Source organism: Pelodiscus sinensis, chromosome 22 (genome assembly GCF_052426305.1).
Source record: "Pelodiscus sinensis isolate ZL-2025 chromosome 22, ASM5242630v1, whole genome shotgun sequence".
NCBI classification, from domain to species: Eukaryota; Metazoa; Chordata; order Testudines; family Trionychidae; genus Pelodiscus; species Pelodiscus sinensis.
In genome coordinates this window covers 11,901,492-11,921,817 of record NC_143073.1, presented here as the reverse complement: position 1 = coordinate 11,921,817, position 20,326 = coordinate 11,901,492, and positions in this window count along the sequence as shown.

The following is a 20,326-nucleotide window of genomic DNA, read 5'->3' as shown; positions in this document are numbered from 1 at the left end:
GACAAGGTTCCGACAGGGTTTCTATGCAGGAAACAGCTGTTTTGAAGGGGATTGGGTTGTCAGGGAGCAGCTGACTGTCAGGGCCGGGGATGAGCCAGCGCCGTGGGTAACAGAACTGACTCAGACTTTCTTCTCTGACTCGGCGCTTGGAACCAGGATGGTTCTAGTGTTGGAAGTGATGGCTCCCAAACAAACCTTTGTTGTGGGTTCTATCCTGCCGCCGGAGGGGAATCCAGTCCCACCCTTGAGGCTGTTCAGGGGTGCTCAGATGGATCTGTGTGTCCCCTTATGGAGCTTAGGTTCCAGGTGGGGTTCGGGTGGGACACATTACAGAGATAAAGTTCAACACCTGTGACTGCGGCATTACTGCTCCCCTCCAGCCCCGGGTTCTGGAGAGAGTTCTCAATCCAGTTTTGCAAACTCTAGTTGCTGTGGCAGCTTTCTGATGCTGATTCAAAGCAAGCCTTACTCCCATTACTCTCTGAGAAGGATAACAGCCAGGTGGTGGTAGTAGCGGGGCGGGGGGGAAAGCTTCCACCCAAAGAGAAATTAAAAATCCTACCACTGTTGAGTTTGGAAAAAAGGCAACTGAAAGGGGATAACAGAGAGGTCTGTAAGATCATGACTTTTGCCAACTTTCCTGACTGCAGCAATGGCATCTGGTCCGTCCGGTTAGGCAAGTTGGCACCCTGTCACTGGTATGGAGAAAGTGACTAGGAAAGTCTTACTGATCCCTTCATGTAATATAAGAACCAGGGGGTCACTCAATGAAAGGTTTAAACCAAACAAAAGGGAAGTCTTTCTTCACACAACCTACAGTCAGCCTGTGGAACTCCTTGCCAGAGGATGTTGTGAAGGCCAAGACTATAAAATTATTAGGCAAGTTCATGGAGAGTAGCTCCCTCAATGGTTATGGGGCCAGATGGTCATGGATGCAATGCCCTGCATTGTGTGTTGCAAACTCTTGATCACCAGAAGTTGGGACAGGATGACAGAGGTTGAGTCACTTGATAATTGCCCTGTTCTGTTCATTCCTTCTGAAGCACCTGGCATTGGCCACTTTGGCTACTGACTAGAGCAGGGTTGGGGAACCTCAGTCCCGGGGGCCAGATGTGGCCCCCCAGCTTGCCTGGTTCCGGCCCCCGAGGTCCGTGGTGGTGTTCCAGTTCCTCGTCACCTCCCTGCAGGGCTGGACCACACAAAATCTATTAGCCTGGCCCCACTAGGCTCTGTTGTGCCAGGGGAAAGTGGGGAGCGTCTTTCTGCTTCTGAGTTGGGGACCCCATCAGAGAGGGGCCTCTTTTTTTGGCTTCTCACTTGTGTGTGGCCACCGACTGATTTTTCTGTGGGTCGTCGGCCCCCATTCCAAAAAAGGTTCCCCACCCCTGGACTAGAGGAACCATTGGTCTGACCCAGGATGGCCACCCTGTCCTTGTCGACTGCTCCAAACTCCTGATCTGGATACCCAGCGGCAGGGCACATGACAGGGTCTGGCCGCACTGCAGTCCGAGGGGTGACTACAGCACGGGCAGGGGTACAATGCTGGGGCTGTACAAGCACCCCCGGAACCCGGGCTACCAATTTGTGCTTCTGAACCCCCTGGTGCTACAGCAACACCTGTGACTGTCTGCAATGCTAGCGGGGTAAAGTCAGAGTGAGCGGATCTGCTGGACCTGCACGCACAGCTCGCACTGTGCTGACAGCCCAATGGCCCCAGGCCAGCAAAGCCAAGCCTCTCTGGGCCTGTGCCCAGCACTGATGTCCCCTCAGTACAGCCTGGGTCTCACAGTGGGGTGAAAAAACAATCCCTCAGCATGCTGCTGCAAGCTGCTACCCCTCACGAAGGGCTGTGCGGTAGGAACGGAGCGTGGGGGCCCAGCAGGGAGGATGCTGCAGCTGGCTGGTGGCTGCCCCCTGGGTAAAATTCTTCATCCAGAACGCTTCTTGTTGAACAATGCAGAGCTGGTGACCCTGAACCATTTTTGAGTTCAAAATCCCTCAGATTACACTATGGCTGGATCCTGTCACATGTCCTGCCATGGCAGGGTAGGGCAGGGCAGGGCAGGGCAAGGCAGGACAAGGCAGGGAAGGGAAGGGCAGGGAAGGGCAGGGCAGGACAAGGCAGGACAAGGCAGGGAAGGGAAACGCAGGGAAGGGCAGGGCAGGACAAGGCAAGACAAGGCAGGGCAGGGCAGGACAAGTCAGGGCAGGGCAGGACAAGGCAGAGCAGGGCAAGTCAGGGCAGGGCAGAGCAGGGCAGGGCAGGGCAGGGCAGGGCAGGGCAAGGCAGAGCAGGGCAGGGCAGGTCAGGGCAGGGCAGGGCAGGGCAAGGCAGGACAAGCCAGGGCAGGGCAGGGCAGACAAGGCAAAGCAGGGCAGGGCAGGGCAGACAAGGCAGAGCAGGGCAGGGCAGGGCAGGCAGGACAAAGCAGGCCAAAGCAAGGCAGGACAGCACAAGCCAGGGCAAGGCAGGGCAGGGCAGGGCAGACAAGGCAAAGCAGGGCAAGGCAGGGCAGACAAGGCAGAGCAGGGCAAGGTAGGGCAGGGCAGGGCAGGGCAAGGTAAGGCAGGGCAAGGCAAAGCAGGGCAAGGCAGGGCAAGGCAGGGCAGGGCAGACAAGGCAAAGCAGGGCAAGGCAGGGCAGGGCAAGGCAGGGCAGGGCAAGGCAGGGCAGGGCAAGGCAAGGCAGGGCAAGGCAGGGCAGGGCAGGGCAGGACAGGGCAGGGCAGGACAAGGCAGTGGCACCCAGAGACGAGCTTCACACCAAACTCATGCACTCGGGCCCTGTGGGATCACCGGCTGACAGACCCCTTCCTCCCTGTGCCTCACCTCCTGAGCACCAGGCTAATGGCCCTCTTGTGATTTGAAGGCAGGCCTCTCCCTGCTGGGGTTTTCCTGCCAGGCGTGCATCAGGCAGGGAGTTCCTAGCCAACTATAGCTGTCAATAAAAAGAGCAGCATGTTTCTAGCCTTCGGGGGACAGACACCTTCTTCAAAGTGCGGCTTCTCTCGGCTGCCAGGCCAGGAGGCCAAGGACAGGCTCCAGGTCTAGCAGTACTCCGAGCTCATGCTGGGCTTGGGGGCCTCCTCTGCTGGTGTTGGCCCTGCAGTGGGGGAGCTGGTGATGGTGGGGGGGAGTGTGGGAGGGGGCCTGCAGTGCTGATTCAGGCCGGGGCTGGAGGATCCTTGTGTTGTCATGACACCCATGTGAAACTCAGGAGCATGGGGGCCTCTCCCCACTTTCCCTTGTACCCCTGCTTCAGATTGGAGGCCTCTAATGCCGCGTTGCTCTGTGGGGGAAGGGGAACCCCCAGAGGGGCAGGAGGGGGGAGGTTTGGTGGCTCCTTGCTGCCTTTGACTCCAGAAAGGGGTAACTGCAAACATCTCAGAGCACTCGGGGCCCTGGGCTTGGCTGCCTGCGGAGCTGCTGTCTTCCTGCTGTGGGCCGGGGGTCCTGGCGCTGCCCCCATGGCGTGTTCCCCCCCATTAGCAGATGTTTTCTCAATCTACAGCTGATCATTCTGCTTTTCCCACATCCTCTGGCTGGAAGGCCCTGGGCTCAGGCCAGCTATAGGCTGCTGCCAGGAGCAATCCTGACGTCACCCCTCACTGGGAACACTGCAAGTTCCCGGAAGATTTCAAAAGGGGGTTCTCTGCTCTGCCCGGCCCTGGGGAAAGGGTGAGAAAACCCCTCCGCTCCCCCAGCACACTTGCTCTGACACACGCTCGCTCACAGACCTCCAGAGATCGTCACACACTGACCCAATCTCTCACACACGGCTCCCAGAGATTGTTGCATTGGGTCACAGTCACATGCACGCAGAGCTCTCCGAGACAGTCAATCGTACACACTGCTCCCAGAGGCTGTCACGCTCTGACACAGTGACACAAATTCAGAGCTTCCACAGACCATCACACACACACATTTACAGCGTCTATCAACAGTCACACTCTGACACAATTACACACACTCAGGGCTCCCAGAGGCGGTCACACTCTGACACAATTACACACACTCAGGGCTCCCAGAGACGGTCACACTCTGACACAATTACACACACTCACAGCTCCCAGAGACAGACACACTCTGACACAATCACACACACTCAGGGCTCCCAGAGACCACCTCACACTGATACCGTAACTCACAGGTGCCCAGCCACACCCGCACCCTCCCTCTTGCTGGGGGCTGCAGTGCTCCCGAGGCAGACACAGGCTCCTACATGGCCCAGCCGAGATACCTCCCAGCTGGATTCCAGACTCCGGGTCCCCACACGGCGGAACACTTCAGCCTGATACTGGAGAGCCCCTCTGGCCACACACCTCGTCCTGCTGAACTGTGGCAGGCAGGACCCCCGCAGGGGCAGAGGCAGCTGTGACGCTGCTCCCCAGCTATGCGTGTGGGTGCTGCGTCCCACAATCAAAGCGCTGGCTGCCCATCGCCAACCAGGCCCAAGCTCCGGCACCTTCCCCCCCCTGGAATCGGAGCAACCCCTTTGGAGAGAGCCTCCCTCCTTAAATCTCTCTGCACGTTCCATGGCATAGCAGAGCCTCCTTCACTTCCTGTCCCAAATTATTCTGTGTGACTGCTGACCAGCTGCTAAGCCCATCCCGGAGACGGCTGCGTTACCGCAGTGGGTGACGTGATCCCGGGGCAGTGTTGCTGCCTGGTTGTTAAGCAGCTGCTAAGCCCACCCCAGAGGCGGCTGCGTTTCTGCAGCAGGTGATGTGATCCCACGACATAGTTCATGAGATCTAGGGATCTGGGCAGTAGAGACGCGTCTCTCTGTCCCCCTCCTCCTGCTACATCCCTTTCCTGAGGGCTGCGAATCAGCTGGCTGATGCTCACAGCTGCCCTGGCTTCCCTCCTGCTCTCGCTTTGACTAGCAAGACAGGGCTGTTTGCTGAGGGGTGATGGAACCTCTCATGCTGTGACAGGCAGAGTTCTCCTCCCCACACCACACATGCTCCCTTAGCTGACCTGCTCCCGTAAAACCAGGGGCTCCCTGGGTCTGGCCTCTCAGCTTATGCTCAGGGAAGGTGATGTAGTGTCCCAGCGATCGCTGCAGGACACGGATACCCTGAGCCAATGGAGCTGGTGCAGCCATGCCGGGGGTGGCTTAGCCCATGCAGCGACCAGCACTGAGCAGTGACTAACATGCCTCTCAAACATAGCTTTGGCCTCTCCCAAGAAACCCTGCATCAACACCCAGAGCGGCAGGCAGTGTTCCCTGTAAGCTGGGCACTCGTGCGGCCACTCAGGAGAGATTTGAATACCGCCCAGCTGACTAGCGTTGTTCCTTGTGGTGCACATTCAAACACGCCTTGGTGCACATAACAACATTTATTCCGCACACAGATGGGAAAAATCTGCACATGGATGGAAAATATTAGATGGAACATTGGCAGCAGGACCTCCCCTCCCCCAAAGGAGCCTCCCTGGCCCCTTGTGGGATTCCTAACCCAGGCCCCTCCCTGCAAAGAGATCCCAAGGGGATCCCCTGTGGGCAGCACGGAGGGGAGGGTCAGACTCGTGCTGGCTTTGCCTTCGCCCCCGAGCCAGGAGTGGGGAGCTAGGCCGGCGGGTGAAGCTGTGGCTGTGCGGGAGCATCAGCCAGGGAGGCACCGAGACTCAGGGGCGCAGTCCTGGCGCCAGCCCAAGAAGCAGGGTTGGGAGGTGGCAGAATTAAATCCAGAGCCGTGTGCAAGGGACAGGGAGAAAGGAACTAACAGACCTCCCCTGGCTGGCAGGGCAGCCCCCCTGCCCATTCCCCAGCTGGCACCTCCCTCACCACCCCAGGATCCCAGCTCCTTTGGCCTCCAGCTGCCTAGCCCCCCATTCCCCAGCTGGCAGCTCCTGCATCCCCTGGCTGGCAGCCCTGCCCTGTCCCTGTGCAGATGCTCCGTTCCCCCCTCAGTGCCACCCTCTTGTGCAAACCCTGGTTTGTGTCTGACTCTCATTAGCAGCTTTTGCAATCCGGCCTCTGGAGTTTCCCCAGCTTTTCCGGCAGGGGTGGACTGGGCCAGGGCAGCTCTCCGCTTCATCCCCCTCTGCCAGCCGCCCCGCACCGAGCACTATTGACCCACTGACAGGTGGGGGCACGGAGGCACAGACAGGGCCTGTTGCCTGGGCCAGTGATGCAGGAACAAGGTTGGGAATGGATCCCTGGCGCAGTGGGCGGCCCATATGGCCTGTTGCATGGATCTCAGAGCCTAGGTTGGCCTGTACCCGGGAGGCGAGGGGGGGGAAGGGTGTGCGAAGGGTGCAAACGCACACCCCCATGATCCTCCAAGTAAGTGTGAGGCTGGGGCGGCACATTGCCCCAGCCTCCCTCCCCATGCTCCAGCCGGCTGGGGGAAGGCTGGGGCTGATTCCCCTCCCCCAACAGGAGCGAGGCTGGGGACGGAGGTGAGCCACAGGGGCGGGGCATCCATCAGCCCCTCCCACAGCTGGCACCCCCCCCCACCCCAGAAATTCCTGCTGGGGCACACAGTGCTGCACCCTCAGCCCAGCTCCTCCCTGGCCAGGTGCCCAGGCAATGGTACCAAACTTCCCCGCTGGGGCTGGGGGCAGAGGAAGGGACGGAGCGGGGATGATACCCCTGCTTTGGGGGGATATAACGAGGAAGGCCCTAAGATCTGAGAAGCAGCCTTGGTACCCAGGGGTCTCCAGGGAGGGCTCATGTGATTTCCCTATGAGGATCAGCAGGGACTGACTGGGGGAGGTGGGGGTTGCTAGGAGGGTCTGCAGGTCCCAGCAGTCCCGGAATGGGGCTGAGATGTCCCTCCAGCCGGCAGGATGGGGGAGGAGGGAGAGGAGGCCCGGGGGGGGGGACTTTGTTCTGGGATGCGGGGGGGGGGGGGGGGCGCTTGGTGTTTCCCGTACAGTGACAGACCCAGCCCCGAGGACGGGCTCTTGGGAGCTGGGACAGCCCAGGTGGCACGCTATTGGAACTGCCTGGGCGAGGCAGGGTGCAGCGGGGTCCCCTGGCCACAGGGGTGTGGGGGGCAGACACTGTCCGGTCCTCACAGGGCTGGTCTGGGTGCTGGCTGATCATGTGATGGCGGCAATGCCCCTGCCCTGTCACCCCCATTTCCCTGCTGTGGGTCTGACCCCCATTCCCCATGCTCTGGAGAGGCAGAACCATCCCTCTGCACTCTTAGCCCACCCCAGGCTGAGCCTGGCTCTGATGGCTCCTTTCCCACCCTCTCCCCAGCCTGGCTGGCTGGGGTCTAGGCCAGTCTGGGACCTTTGCTCTGTCTGGGTCTGTCAGCCAGACATACCCCTCCCCCCAAAGGCTGCCGGCTCCTTTCCAAGGGGGTGGATTGTCCTTCCTCCAAAGGGGAATCTCTGGGAGAGGGGCAGCAGGGGCTTTCCTGTATGAAGTGTCTGGTCCTGAGTCATGTCAGCCAGGGATGCTGCTTCCAGCTCCTGGCGGGGTGCGGGGGGGGGGGGGGGCGGGGGGTTCCCAAAGCATTAGGCCAGAAGGCCCAATATTGTCTCCCTGTCTGGCCCCTGCAGAGCCCAGGGACTCCCCTGTGGAGCCCAGGAAGTGCTGTTGGAAAAAGCTTTTCTCAGAAGAGCCCCAGACGACGGGATCTGAAGCTGTCAGGAGCCGGAGAGCCACGGTGTCCCTTGGCAGTTTGTTCCCCTGGTTAATTGCTCTCCCTGCTCCGCGGCTAGCGCTGAGCCCAGCTGGAATTTCCTTCCCGTGGGAGGGGCTGGCGCTGGGCCCCCTCCCCGCCCTGAAGCAGGAGAAGCAGTTGAAATATTGACATTGTTCACGGAATAAGAACTTCCACGAACTGTGCCTGTGGGGTGATGGGCCGGGAGAGGAGCTGCCTGCTCCGGCCTTTTCCCTCCTGCAGAAATGCACCAAAGGGCCCAAAGCAAAACTCTTTGTCTGGAGTCAGTCTAGCACCTGGCTGCCTTTCCGCCTGGGGTATCCTGGGTGCTGTAGGTGGCTCATTCCCCTTTCCCTCGCTGGGTCAGACTTCCGGGCCAGGTGCTCTGGTTTAAGGAAAACCCCCCCAGTGAACCAAGCAGTGCAGCGTGCTCTGTAGGGACTCCCGGCCTTCCTCTTCACCCACCACGCCTTCTCTCAGCAGGGAGTCTGCACCTGCTCCCGGATCAGTGGTGAAAATCCGGACCAGCGCTGGGCCTAGGGCTGGTAAGAACAGCCTCTGACCACAGTATATGTCCTAAGAGCGCTGGGCCTGTTACACACGCCCACAAAGACTCAGCCACACAGCCCCGTGCGAGGATCCGCCCTGGCTTGCCCAGCGAGTGCAATGCACTGAGGCTGCGGCATGGAGTGGGGCAGGGCCTTGCTGCGGGTCATACAAGAAGCTAATGGCAGGGTCAGGGTTAGAACCCGGGAGTCCTGTCCCTTCCCTGCGCCCCCTCCCGCCAGCACCACCTATGGAAGGCATGTCTCTGAGGAACAAGGCTGAGCCAGGGACAGTGCCTGCAGCTGGAGGGGTGGCTGCCTGGGGCTGGGCCCTATATTAAGATGTGGTGTCGGTACGAGCAATGATCTATTTTTTCCATGTGGGTGCGGGATCAATTTTGTTCTGCACACTGAGGCATGTGTGGATGTGCACCACCGGGAGACACACATGTTGCCGGCTGTGGGCGCGCTGTGAATCAGCTGGGCGGCACCTGAATCTTTGCTGGGCAGCCGCCCAAGTGCACCGTTTGGAGACACACTTGTGGGCAGCTCCTCAGCAGGGAACGGGGCATCTCGACACCTCCTTTCCCAGCCGGTGCAAGCGAACTGGAGTCACATGATGGTGCGGGTGGGTGCCTTGAGGTTGGCAAGAGCAGCCGCAGGCTGGATTCACTGGCACCGCTGCGGCTGGACGGTGCAGCTGCCTCTGGCTGGAGGAGGGAGCTGGGAGCGATCCCGCAGAGCCTCTCCCAGCCCCGTCCCGCCAGGCACCAACCTGGCACCCATTGCTTGGGTTCACCGCCCCACCGGCTCGATTCACAGACACAAGCTGCTCTGGGGCTGCTCCGCCTGGAAGCAGGGCAGCCAGGTCTACCTGGGCCAGGTGCTGCTCTTCGGGGCAGCTGGGAAGTCACAGGCCTTGTAGCTGGCTAGGCTCCTCCCAGCTCCATCCCTGCATGCCGGGCTTCCCGCTGTCCGGCAGTCACAGAGACCGATGCTGCCAGCGCCCCAGAATGCACTGGGGCAGCCGTAGCCAGAAGGTGGCTCTAGCAGAACCCCCCAGCCTGGTCACAGCCCCGCTGTCTCCCCAAGGCTGGAGGGGGATGCTCTGCAGCCTGTTTGGATGAGCTGCGGGCTCTGGTGAACACCCTCCAGAAGCCCTGAGTCCCTGCCCCAGACAAGGGGACAGATGGGAAGGGGGGGTGGAAAGAAGGCCCCAGTGACTCATACTTTCCAGCTGGCGGGGGGTGGGGGGTGGTCAAGAAAGGCTGCTGGCTGCCAGGAAATTCCTGCAGCTGCTCCTCAGACCTCCCAGGCTCCTGCTCCGAGGTGACCTTGCTGACAGAGGGACCTTCATGGGGTGTGGCCAGGCCGGGCCAAGAGCTGCCGTCTGGCCAGCGCGGGGGCCAGTGGCTGACACAGCAGGGCCAGAGAGCAGGCATGAGTCAGGCCTAACGGCTCTGGGCTTCCTGGGCTTGGGAGGGTGCCATGAGCCACAGGCTTTGCCCCAGCTTTGGAAGAGCCGTGGGGGAACCCTCGCCCGTGCAGACCCCGGGGGGGGGGGGGGGGGTCCATGCTAGGTGGGAGCTGCTGTGTCTCAGGGACCTGCTCCAGCTTGGCCCATCCTCCTCCTGTAGAGCCCTTCCCAGGCCGAATATTCCACCCACTGGAGCTTCCCCATCTTGGGTACCCACTGTCCCATGCTTGGGGGTCCTTCCGGCTCCTCTGTCAAGGGGGTTGGGTCCAGCCAGTCAGCAATGACCTTCTGCCCAATGCTGCCCTTTAGCCCTTCGGCACCCGCTGGGTACCCATGCCCAGCCCAGTAAGTCACCGCCATGCAGGGGAACGTTACAGGCTGAGAGGAGGAGATGGACATTCGCAGGCCGGCCCTGCCCAGGGACCCCTTGTGGCGACGCAGTTGGGGTTCCCCCGATCCTGCATCCCTGCAGCAGCAAGAACAGACTCTGCCAGTCGTAGACTAGAGAGGGGTTTATTGTTCCTTCAGGATACAGCACAGCACATATGTGATGTGGCTATAGGGGCCGGGGCCAGGATGCCTCAGACCCTAGGCCTAAGGCCTATTGCCCCTAGGCCCCCTGCTTAGCCTCTTCTCTCCATGCTTCCCAGACAGCCACTGCCTCCCTCCCAGGCCCTGTCCCCCAGCCAGGTGCTGGTCTCTGCCTTCCTCCCTTTGTCTCTCTCCCTGGGAGGCTGAGCCTGGATGTCTGGGTTAATACACATCTGGGAGAGTCCGTGAGAATCTCCCCTCATAGCGCAGGGGGACCCCGGGTCACAGAGCAGACAGCACCCCCACTACGCCACACCCCTTCACCACTGGCTCCTCTGCAGCCATGTGCCAGGGTAGGGACAGAGTCGGGGTCCAACCCACCCACCCTGGGAGGTGGCAGACTGGCCCCTCCTACTTGGAGGCACCAGCTACCTTGGATGAGGGAAACCCAAGAGCTGCCAGGACAGGAGCCCGCTCAGAGCCTGCCAGACGGCCCCACCATCCCCCCTGCTCCTCGTTACCTGAGCCTCCCCCCCCCGGCCTCTGTGCCCTGCTCACAGGGCTGGTCTGAGGAGCCTGCACTCTGCTCGCCCGGCCCCCCCTGCTTTTCCAGACCCACCAGCCTCCAGCAAACACCCGCCCTGGGCCAGATCAGCCTCTCCCCTCTTGGTCTTTGCAAGTCTTGGCTGGGGATTCCCGATGGCCCCGGTTTGGCTGCCGCAGGGGCAAGGGTCTAGCTGGAGAGAAGAAGTCACGCCCCCCCCCCCCCGCCCTGAGAAACCCCAAGCTGGTCTCTGGCTTTTCTGGGAGCGACCTGCGCAACCATGTGGGTAGAGCAGTGCCCCGGCTCTGGGGATAGGAAGGGCAGGAAGCTCTCAGATGTTCCTCCAGGGTGGGGCAGGTCAGGGTCCTGGGCAAACTGAGGCAGGGCAGGATGGTGTCTCAGCAGGGCAGGGTGGGGTGAGCTCCTGGAGGACTGGGGTGGAGCAGGGCGGGTTCCTGGTTGAAGAAGAGCCGGGCCTCAGCTGTTGACCTACCCTGCCAGCAGCCTTTCCATTTTCCAGCTCACAAAGCCAGTGCTTATTATTTTGTAGGTGGAGCTTCAAAAAGCCTGCCCCTTTTCCTCCCCCCGCCTCCCCCACTGGGGCTCCATGTGCTTGGAGGTTCTGACAAGGGTCTCAGAGGCTGGGAACATCTCACTTCTGCAGAGCTGGGGTGTGAGCCCTGGAGGATGGGTTCTTCCCCTGCCCCTGCTGGGCGTATGTCCGTGCAGACATCACTGACGTCTGTGTGTCAGCGAAGGGCCCTGGGGGCTGGGATCTCGCCCCCCCTCTCCTTGGGCAGCGAGGGGCAGGGGTTCTGGATGCTCCAGCCAAGGCCACGAGCATGGGAAGCTATCAGCTGGCAGGGCTGTCTCATGGCCCCTGGCTGCAGAGGAGGGGGAGGGTGGCAGGAAGGGAAGGAGGAGAGGCAGGAAAGACAGACCATCTGTCTTCACTAATTACCTCCAGGGCTTCCTGGCGAGACAAAGCCCATTGCGGGGGGGTGCTTTGCCCCTGTGGCACTATCCGTGCGGGCCTGTCCCCGCGAGGGGCTGCCGCCCGTTGCCAGAGCCACCCAGTCCTGCAGGGCCCTGCTGAGCGTGGCTGTGGGGGTGAATTTATGAGTTTAAACCTTTGCGAGTCCCACTGGGCCTTTCACAGCAGATTCCCAGGGCTGGAGCTGCTGACAGCAAGAGATGGAGCAGGAGGGAGGCAAACGCTGTGTCAGCAGAATCGCTGGCCCTGCTCGGCTGGAGGGGTTTGGCAGCAGGCGCGGGGAGGTTAGACTGTGGGGTGCCGGGGACCCACGGGGCTGATTGCTCTTTCCCAGAGCAAGGAGGCGACCAGCAGCACCCCCTGCTGGATGCTGCAGGAGCCACGGCTCATCGGGGAACGTTACAATTTCCCCTTGCGAGGGGGGGGCATTTCAGCACCCTAGTTGATGCCAGAGCTTTGCAGGGGAGGGGCATCTCCCCCACCTTACAGGTGGGGACACTGAGGCACGGAGCAGGGAAATGACTTTCCCACGCTTACTCTCCGGGCCTAGAACAAGCCCAGAGACCTGACCACTGGCCCCTGCTGGGCCTCTCCCGGAGTGACTGAGGGAAAGGACCAACACGTCTTCCAGCCTGGCTTCCGGCCTAGCACAGGCTCTGAGCAGCTCTGGCTGGAGGAGCCCCAAGCTGTCTGTGCTGACAGGGGACCAGGCTGGCTCTGTCCTTGGGGGATGACACATGTGGCACTGGAGAAGGCCTGGGAGCAGATTCCTCTGCTGACCGGCTCCAGAGACACGGCATCTGAGCAGAGCCCCAATCCCAGCTCTGCGGAGGGCGCCTCATGCCAGTTTTTCCTGAGAAGTGCGGCTTGAAACAAAATGAGAGGGAGAGACTTGGAAGAGCGCAACGTCCGAGCAAAATACCAAGTGGCTGCAGACACCTCGGGACGCCTCTCCCACCCCCCAGCGTGCAGCACTGCCTGGGTCCCACAGAGCTTGCTGCATGTTCCAGTAATATCAGTGCAACCTTCAGGCTGGTCTGTAACGTTCCTGGGGATCTTCAAGCCCTCCCGGGTGTCAGTGAATCTGCTTAACACCAACCCTGGGAAGCAGGGGACAGGGTGCCAGGACTCCTGGGTCCTCTTCCTGGCTCTGCAACAGATTCCTTCTGTGACCGTGGCCAAGTCCCTATGCCTCTATTTTCCCAATGGGGTCTGTGATATGGACGGTGCAAGGCTGCTGAATTCACTGGGGCTTGCAAAGTGCTTTGAGATGTGGTCAGAGAAGGTCCATGAGAAACAATAAGAATACTGATGGGGAAACTGAGGCAGGCCGCACCCACATTACAGAGACAGTGGCATTTGCCTGGCGCTCCCAGCTCTGACAAACATTTGCGTGTCTCCATAACCCCTGCTTCTCAGGTCTCCCAATGGGGGGAAGGGGCTCCACCCCCCCCATCCTGAGCTTTTCATTCCTTGCTGTGAGCCCCTATCCCTCATCCCCATCTTGCACATGATGCGTGGCGCAGGGGCTCTCCAGTGTCCATGCTGATTTCCTTTGTTTCTGGAGCTGGCGTTCTCTGCCTCCTGCTCCATTGTTATTTTTCTTTCTCTGGCCTGAGTCGCTTTCTTTTGCTGACACAGGTTTGAGTCACATCTGGAAACCATCAGTGTTGTAAATAGATCTAATTCCTGCTGCCTCTCTGCTAGGACTCCAGGCGAGGGGGAGGGGACGGCGTCTGGCGATTATCGTGAGTGCTTTCGCAGGGGTTTCTGCGGATAATGCAGTGAGGAGTAAGAAACATCCTGAACGCTTCCCTTCATCATCCAGGATGGGACAGAGCGGACCGTTCCTGCGTGAATCATGGCCCAGATGTGCACTGCTGTGACACAGCTGCATTGCATCACCAGTGGGAGTGGGGGGGGGGGGAGGCAGAGAGGGGGAAGGCCCGGCTTGTCTCTATGCGTGTTATCCTGGGCAGACTTCATCCTATTCCGTGCCAGGCCTTTGAGATATGGGACACGGAGCCTTGATGCAGGCTGCCTGTCGAGCAAACAGGGAGAGAACGAAAGAGAGAGGAGGGGACTAAGAGATAAGAGGGAGGTTCATTCCTTCCTTCTGTGAGGGTCATCTAGCCAGTCTGTGTAGCATAGATGGGAGAGAGAGGTGTGGGGGGGATAGAGAGATGTATAGATGGATGGGGGTTAAGGATAGCTAGATAGATAGAGAGATAGAGGGGGTGGATGGGGATAGATAGATAGGCAGGCAGGCAGGCTATATGGATGTAGACAGAGGGAGCAGCGTGTCTAGGACTAAAGTGATGGAGGGGTGTGGGGGGATGCACAGAGAGCCAGGAGAAGAGAAAGGCGCGCCAGCCAGTGCCAGCCGAGATGCCTGTTCCCAGCATCCCAGGGGCTGCTCCTCCCTGGGCCGTCTGGCTTTGCTGCCTGGGAAGAGCTGCTTCCCCTTGGGGTGATGCTGCCTTTGACTGCAGCACAGGCAAAGCTGTGGAGCGCGTCATTGCTTGGCCCTGGCTGGCTGCGGGGAGGTGTCACAGGCAGGGCAGTGTGTCAGTAGAGCAGGCCAGCTGCGCTCCAGGGCCGAGAGATGGAAAGGAAGGACCGTGCGGGGTAGCCATCTGAGCTCCCGCTGGCCCCTCACTGAGCCCAGTGGCTAATGGCGGAGCCAGCGCAGGACTCCTCGGGAAATGGCCATTCTCGACTGAATGGCTCCGAGCACAGGCAAACGTGCTGGCTGGCTGGATGCAGTGTGAATAGCCCATCCCGGGCTGCCGTGCCCCCTGTGTGCCCGGCCCTTCACCCCCAGCTGATCCAAGGGCTGTGAGATCACAAGCCAGCATAATCCCCCTGGAACCTTTGGGGTCTCCTCCCTAAACTGACGCCGAGTCTCACTTTGCTGCTGCCCTGTGTTAAAGGGCTTCCCCAGCAGCCACCTCCCAGCTTGGACCTTGCCCCCCCCCCCCAGCACGACCATTGGCCTCCAAGGGCCCCCCAGGCCCTGAGCTGAGGGGGGTGTTCTAAATGCACGGCCATTGGGTCCCAGACAAACTGCTCTAGAGAGAGACATCCCCCCGCACACCGAGATGCCACTTCCCATACCTGCTCCACCCCCACCCTGCCTCTTCCCAAGCCCACTCCACCCCCACCCTGCCCCTTCCCACGCCCACTCCACCCCCACCCACCCTGCCCCTTCCCACGGCCACTCCACCCCCACCCACCTGCCCCTTCCCACGCCTACTCCACCCCCACCCACCCTGCCCCTTCCCACGCCCACTCCACCCCACCCCTTCCCATGCCGCTCCATCCCCACCTTGCCGCTTCCTCCCATGTTCTGCCCCCTCCTCAAGTTTGCGGCGGGGGGGGGGGGGGTGGAGGAAGTGCTGAGAAGGGCAAGGAGCAATTTGGGGGGCTGTTGGTAGGTGTTGGGCACCCACTATTTTTTCTCTGGGGGTACTCCAACCCCAGAGAACCTACAGAGTGGGGGCCTGTGGCCACACCACACAGAGTGTGGCTACCCTGCGTGGAGCCCCACGCTCAGATTCAAGCTTCAGCCCCATGTCTACACACAATTTTGGGCCAAGGCCCCAGGATCCCACTGGCAGGGTCAGTTAAAGCCCGGCAGGACTCAGGGCCCAAACGCCTTCATTTTGTGGTGTGGGCTCAGTGTGGGCTTGCCCCCTCCCCCCCCCCCCCCCCCCGGCATGGGTCCTAATGGCCCACTGGTGCTATCCCACAATCCCATGGGGCAGCGTCCTTTGTCTAGCCCAAGACTAGCCCGTGGCCTCCCGGGACATGGAGGCGGCCCCCTGGTTTCACCCTTGGCATGGAACCTTTCCATTTTATTGCGGCCACTGCGCTGCAAGCCAAGAGAGTCGCCCCCTGCGTGTGCCAGCAGCCCTTAGGAACTCAAATTACTACAGAAAACTGCAGCATGCCCCTCCCCTCAGTAGCACGGGCTGTGGGGAGCGCACCAGACTGTCCTCCATGAGAATGGTCAAGTTCAAACTCTCAGGCCCCATCTGCAAGGTGCTCTAGGACCTCAAAGAGCCTAAAGCTCCAGGATAGGGACGGGTGTCAACCGCTCTGCACCATCATTCAGGCCTCCATGTCCCGGGTTTATCACAGATCCAGCTGGCCTTTCCCATGTGCAACATCCTCCCCTGCAGAGACAGCCCACAGTCAGGCCCTGCAGGTATCGAACCTGGGTCCAGGGCAGGAGAGGGGGGTCCGGGAATCCTCCATATGGCACTCACACACAGCAGCTGGGACCAGGATTGATAAAGCCCAACTGGCCCTACCCCTACACTCTGATTGGAAGAGATCCAAGGGTCCTGATTGGTCCACAGCCCCTATTTAAGCCAGAGGAGGCAACAGGAAGTTGTCTGTCTGACTAGGCTTGCATGAGCTGCTGGCCTGGTGTGTCCTGGCTCCTGTCCTCTGATCCTAGCATCTGGACTCAGACTGACTCTTGATTCCTGCCCTCCGGTTTGTCTCTCATCTCCTGGGCCATGTCTACACTCACGGCTTCTTGCGCAAGAATCCGCAGAGCATCCACACTGCCCACCTGCTCTTGCGCAAGGAAATTTACAGTACGGCGTGGGAAGAGAGGGCTTCTTGCGCAAGAGCTACGCTCTTTTTTAATAGGTGTAAGCCCTCGTGCACAGGAGCTCTTGTGCAAGAGGGCAGTGTGGACGCTCGGCAGGGATTTCTTGTGCAAGAAACCCCTATAGCTAAAATGGCCATCAGAGCTTTCTTGTGCAAGAGAGGGTCCACACTGCCATGGGTGCTCTTGCACAAAAGCACAGCTCACACATGGCAGTGTGGATGTTTTCTTGCGCAAGATGGCTTGCACAAGAACCCATGCGCAAGATGTTCTTGTGCAAGAAGCTGCCAGTGTAGACATAGCCCTGCTGTTCCAACCCAGGTTGATTGCTGGTAAGTGGCTCCTCGCTGGCACCAGATGCTAACTGCTAGGCAAAACTACCCTTGGCATGGCCCTGGCTGTCTGTAGGGATCACTGTCAACACCGCAGTGGGCCCTCTGTGAAAGCCCCAGTCTGGCCAGCCCCAGTCTGGAATTGTCAGACTCACCTCAATGGGCCATCCACCATCAGGAGGCAGGAGTGGGGGGCACGGCTGACCACAGTGAACCTGAACCATCTATTCCAGGGACAAGTCACCAAGCTGCCTGACGAAGGGTTCAAGCAAGACAGGCCCATGCAGCAGCGGTTCCAAGCCCCAGCACTGTCTGCACTAGTAACGTAAGCCTGCAACTGCGTGATTCCTCCTCATTATTACTCCATGTATGTGGGGCACGCATGCAACAATCAGAAGATCACGCTTCCTTGCTAGCTATGAGCCCAAAAACGGTGGCTCTCCATGGCGCACCTCTGTATGAACGTAATCTTGTGTGAATTGGCCTTCCACTTTGCTGGCCTCTATCAAATCCAAATCCTTTGCTACATTAACCTAGTTGCTGTCTACCCTGATCTCTCAAGATCCACCTGGTAGTCATGTGTCCTTCCTAAAACCTCACACGGAGCGTGCGTCTCCCACCAACACATGCCCAAAGCCAAGAGGCATAGGTCATTCATGAACACCACCCCGAGCAGCCGGGACCTGCAGTGCCCAGAGGGCAGCTTCGGGGAGGGGGTGATGACTAGCCTACGGGTCTAAAACCTGCATGGTCATGGGAATCACCGTACTCCAATCCTCCCCCCGGCTGATCACAGACAGCAGCTGGAACCAGGGTCCAGGAAGGCCAACGAAGTAACCAACTCTGCTCTGATGGGAAGAGATCCAAGGCTCCGGATGGGGCTGCAGCCCCAATTTAAGCCACAGGTGGAAACAAGAATCTGATTGTGGGACTGGGCTTCACCCTGCCGCGGACCCCTGGTCTGTCTCTGGTGCCTGGCTCCTGACCTCCTAGTACCTTGACTCAACCCGATTCTTGATCCCTGCCCTCTGGTTTCTCTCTTGATTCTCATCTCCTGGCGTTCCAGCTTGGCCTTATTCCTTTTGGTAATTAGTTTACCAAAACAGAGCATCCTTCTCCCTGCCTAAGGTCTCCAGACCTGTTCTCCATCCCGGCACACGCCAGCCCGCTGGCTCACCCTACCCAGCAGAGAGGGTTCAGACAAGACAGGCCCATGCAGCCGTGGTTCCAAGCCCCAGGTCTGTCTGCGCTAGTAACATAAGCCCAGAGCTGGGACAGCTGCCTAGAGAAGTCTGAGCCAAACATGAGGAATATCTTTGCTAGGGGAAAGAAACCAAACCCACATTCAAGAGCTCAGCTTCTTTGGCTTGAGCTTCCCAGCCATCTCCCCCTCGTGAAACCCGAGAGATTCTGTCTTTGGCTCAGCTCTGGCTAGCCACCCTCCATCTCTGCAACGTGCAGAAATGTGACAGCAAGAGATAAGCCCTGGAACACCTTCAGCACAGGCCCAGGCGCAAATGGGCCTTCAGCCACACTGGAGACAGGATGTGAAGTCTCTGTTTTCTACCCAGCGTACATGGTGATCTGATCCCTTAGCTCCAGGCATGTGAGAAAGCAGGGACGAGACAGACACCGGAGCCAGGACTGGGAGCTCCTGCTGCAGCTGGGTGGGACAGAATGCAGGAGCTTTCTTGGGCAGGGAGACTGGCGCCAGACTGACCTGGGATGGAGTCGGGATAGAGCAAACCCTGGGCGGATTCTAGTGCCGTCTATACTGGGGTTAGGTCGACTTAACAACATTGCTCAGGGCTGTGGATTTTCCCCCCAGGGATGTAGCTGGGTCAACCTAATAATTTTGTGTAGACCAGGCTGCAGCAACTGTCGGTAAGAGCTGATCTCACCCGCCCTGGTAGGACACAAGGACTGCATCAAGACTGGCAAGTTTTTCCACAAAAGCAGCTAATGTTGCGGAAAAACTTGCCAGCTGTCTACACTGGCCGCTTGAATTTCCACAAGAACACTGATGATCTCATGTAAGATTGTCAGTGTTCTTGCGGAAATGCTATGCTGCTCCCGTTCGGGCAAAAGCCCTCTTGCGTAAATGATTTTGCACAAGAGGGCCAGTGTAGACAACACAGTATTGTTTTGTGCAAAAAAGCCCCGATGGCGAAAATGGCGATCGGGGCTTTCTTGCGCAAAACCGCGTCTAGATTGGCACGGACGCTTTTCCGCAAAAAGTGCTTTGCTTTTCCGCAAATGCTTTTAACGGAAAAACTTTTCAGTTAAAAGCATTTGCGGAAAATCATGCCAGTGTAGACGTAGCCAAGGAGTGGGGGCAGGTTCGGATGACACCTGCTTATAGCCAGGGGTTGTGGCCAGCTGAGCACGGCTCCCTCTCCTGCTTAGCAGGCGTGCAAACAGCTCCTCTGGTTTCACTACTGCCGAGGGGGCCTGCCAAGCCCTTTGCAAATTCTCCGTGAGTTCCCACGCCCCGCAGCGAGGAGGGGCACTGAAATTAAATCCCAGGCCACGCGGAACGCCACCAATTCTAGATTCAGCCATGAGGCTCCTCGGCTCCTCTGGGGGTGTCGGCAGCTCCAGAGCAAAGCGGATTTGTCAGGTGGGACTAGGCTTGATTGGGTGCTTCCCCCAGAGGCAGCTGAGGCCAGCAGTCCGGGTGTGAACTCAGAGGCAGCCCAGTGGTGAGGTTAAAGGATGAACGGGCACAGCGTCCCTGCTAAGGCACAGCAGACAGGAACTCCCAGTGAAGAGCAGACTGCACCTTTTTGGGCTGGGGCTGCCACCCCGATATTGCCCAGCACAGCGGTGTCTGGATGCACGGTGGGCTTGAGTTGGGGGAAAGGCTCCCAGTGCAAGCAGGAGCCCTGGAGCATGGGCAGCCAGCCACCCTACCATACTTGGGGATGAGATTCCCTGCAGGGCCTGGTCACTGGTGCTAAATTGAGCGGCAGCCACAGAGGATGTGCAAGGAAGGAAAAAGCAGAGGCAGCTGCTTCCCCTTCAGGCTGGGTCATCTGAGGCTGCCCGTGGGATTGTCCAACCAGCAGCCCCAGCTCTTCCGGCATCCTACAGGAAAGCCAGACAGCAAAGACCATCCCATCCCCTGGCCATCTCTGCTCCTCTGGGCAGGGGAGCCAGCCCCTGTCAGCAAGACCTGGGTTAGAGGGACAGGAGGACAGCGGGTGGCTGAGGATGCTAGCTAGTGCCATGTCTGTCCCAGCAGCACATGGGATATCAGCCCTTGGAGAGCAGAGCCCCACAAACCACAGCCCAGGCCCCATCCCTGTCCTCCCCCACATTAGGAATGTCTGTGAGGGATGAAGCCACAGCCCAGAGGGGGAGGGCAGAGGGCCTGTCTGGCACCGGTGGCTAAGGATGGGGAGTAAAGATTTCCACTGACTCACCGCAGCCTCCCCACAACACAAGCTGCACCCTCAGCACCCCACCACAGTACAGCCGGACGGCCCCGCTACAGGCTTCTACAGAGTCAGACATATGTGTCACAACCTCCCAGCACACACAGCCCCACCACAAAGGGACACACACCAGCTCAAATGACACGCACAACACCCTGCCTGCAGATGTGCACAACCCCCGTCGCGTACAGACACAACCTACACACACGGCCCCGAGTCT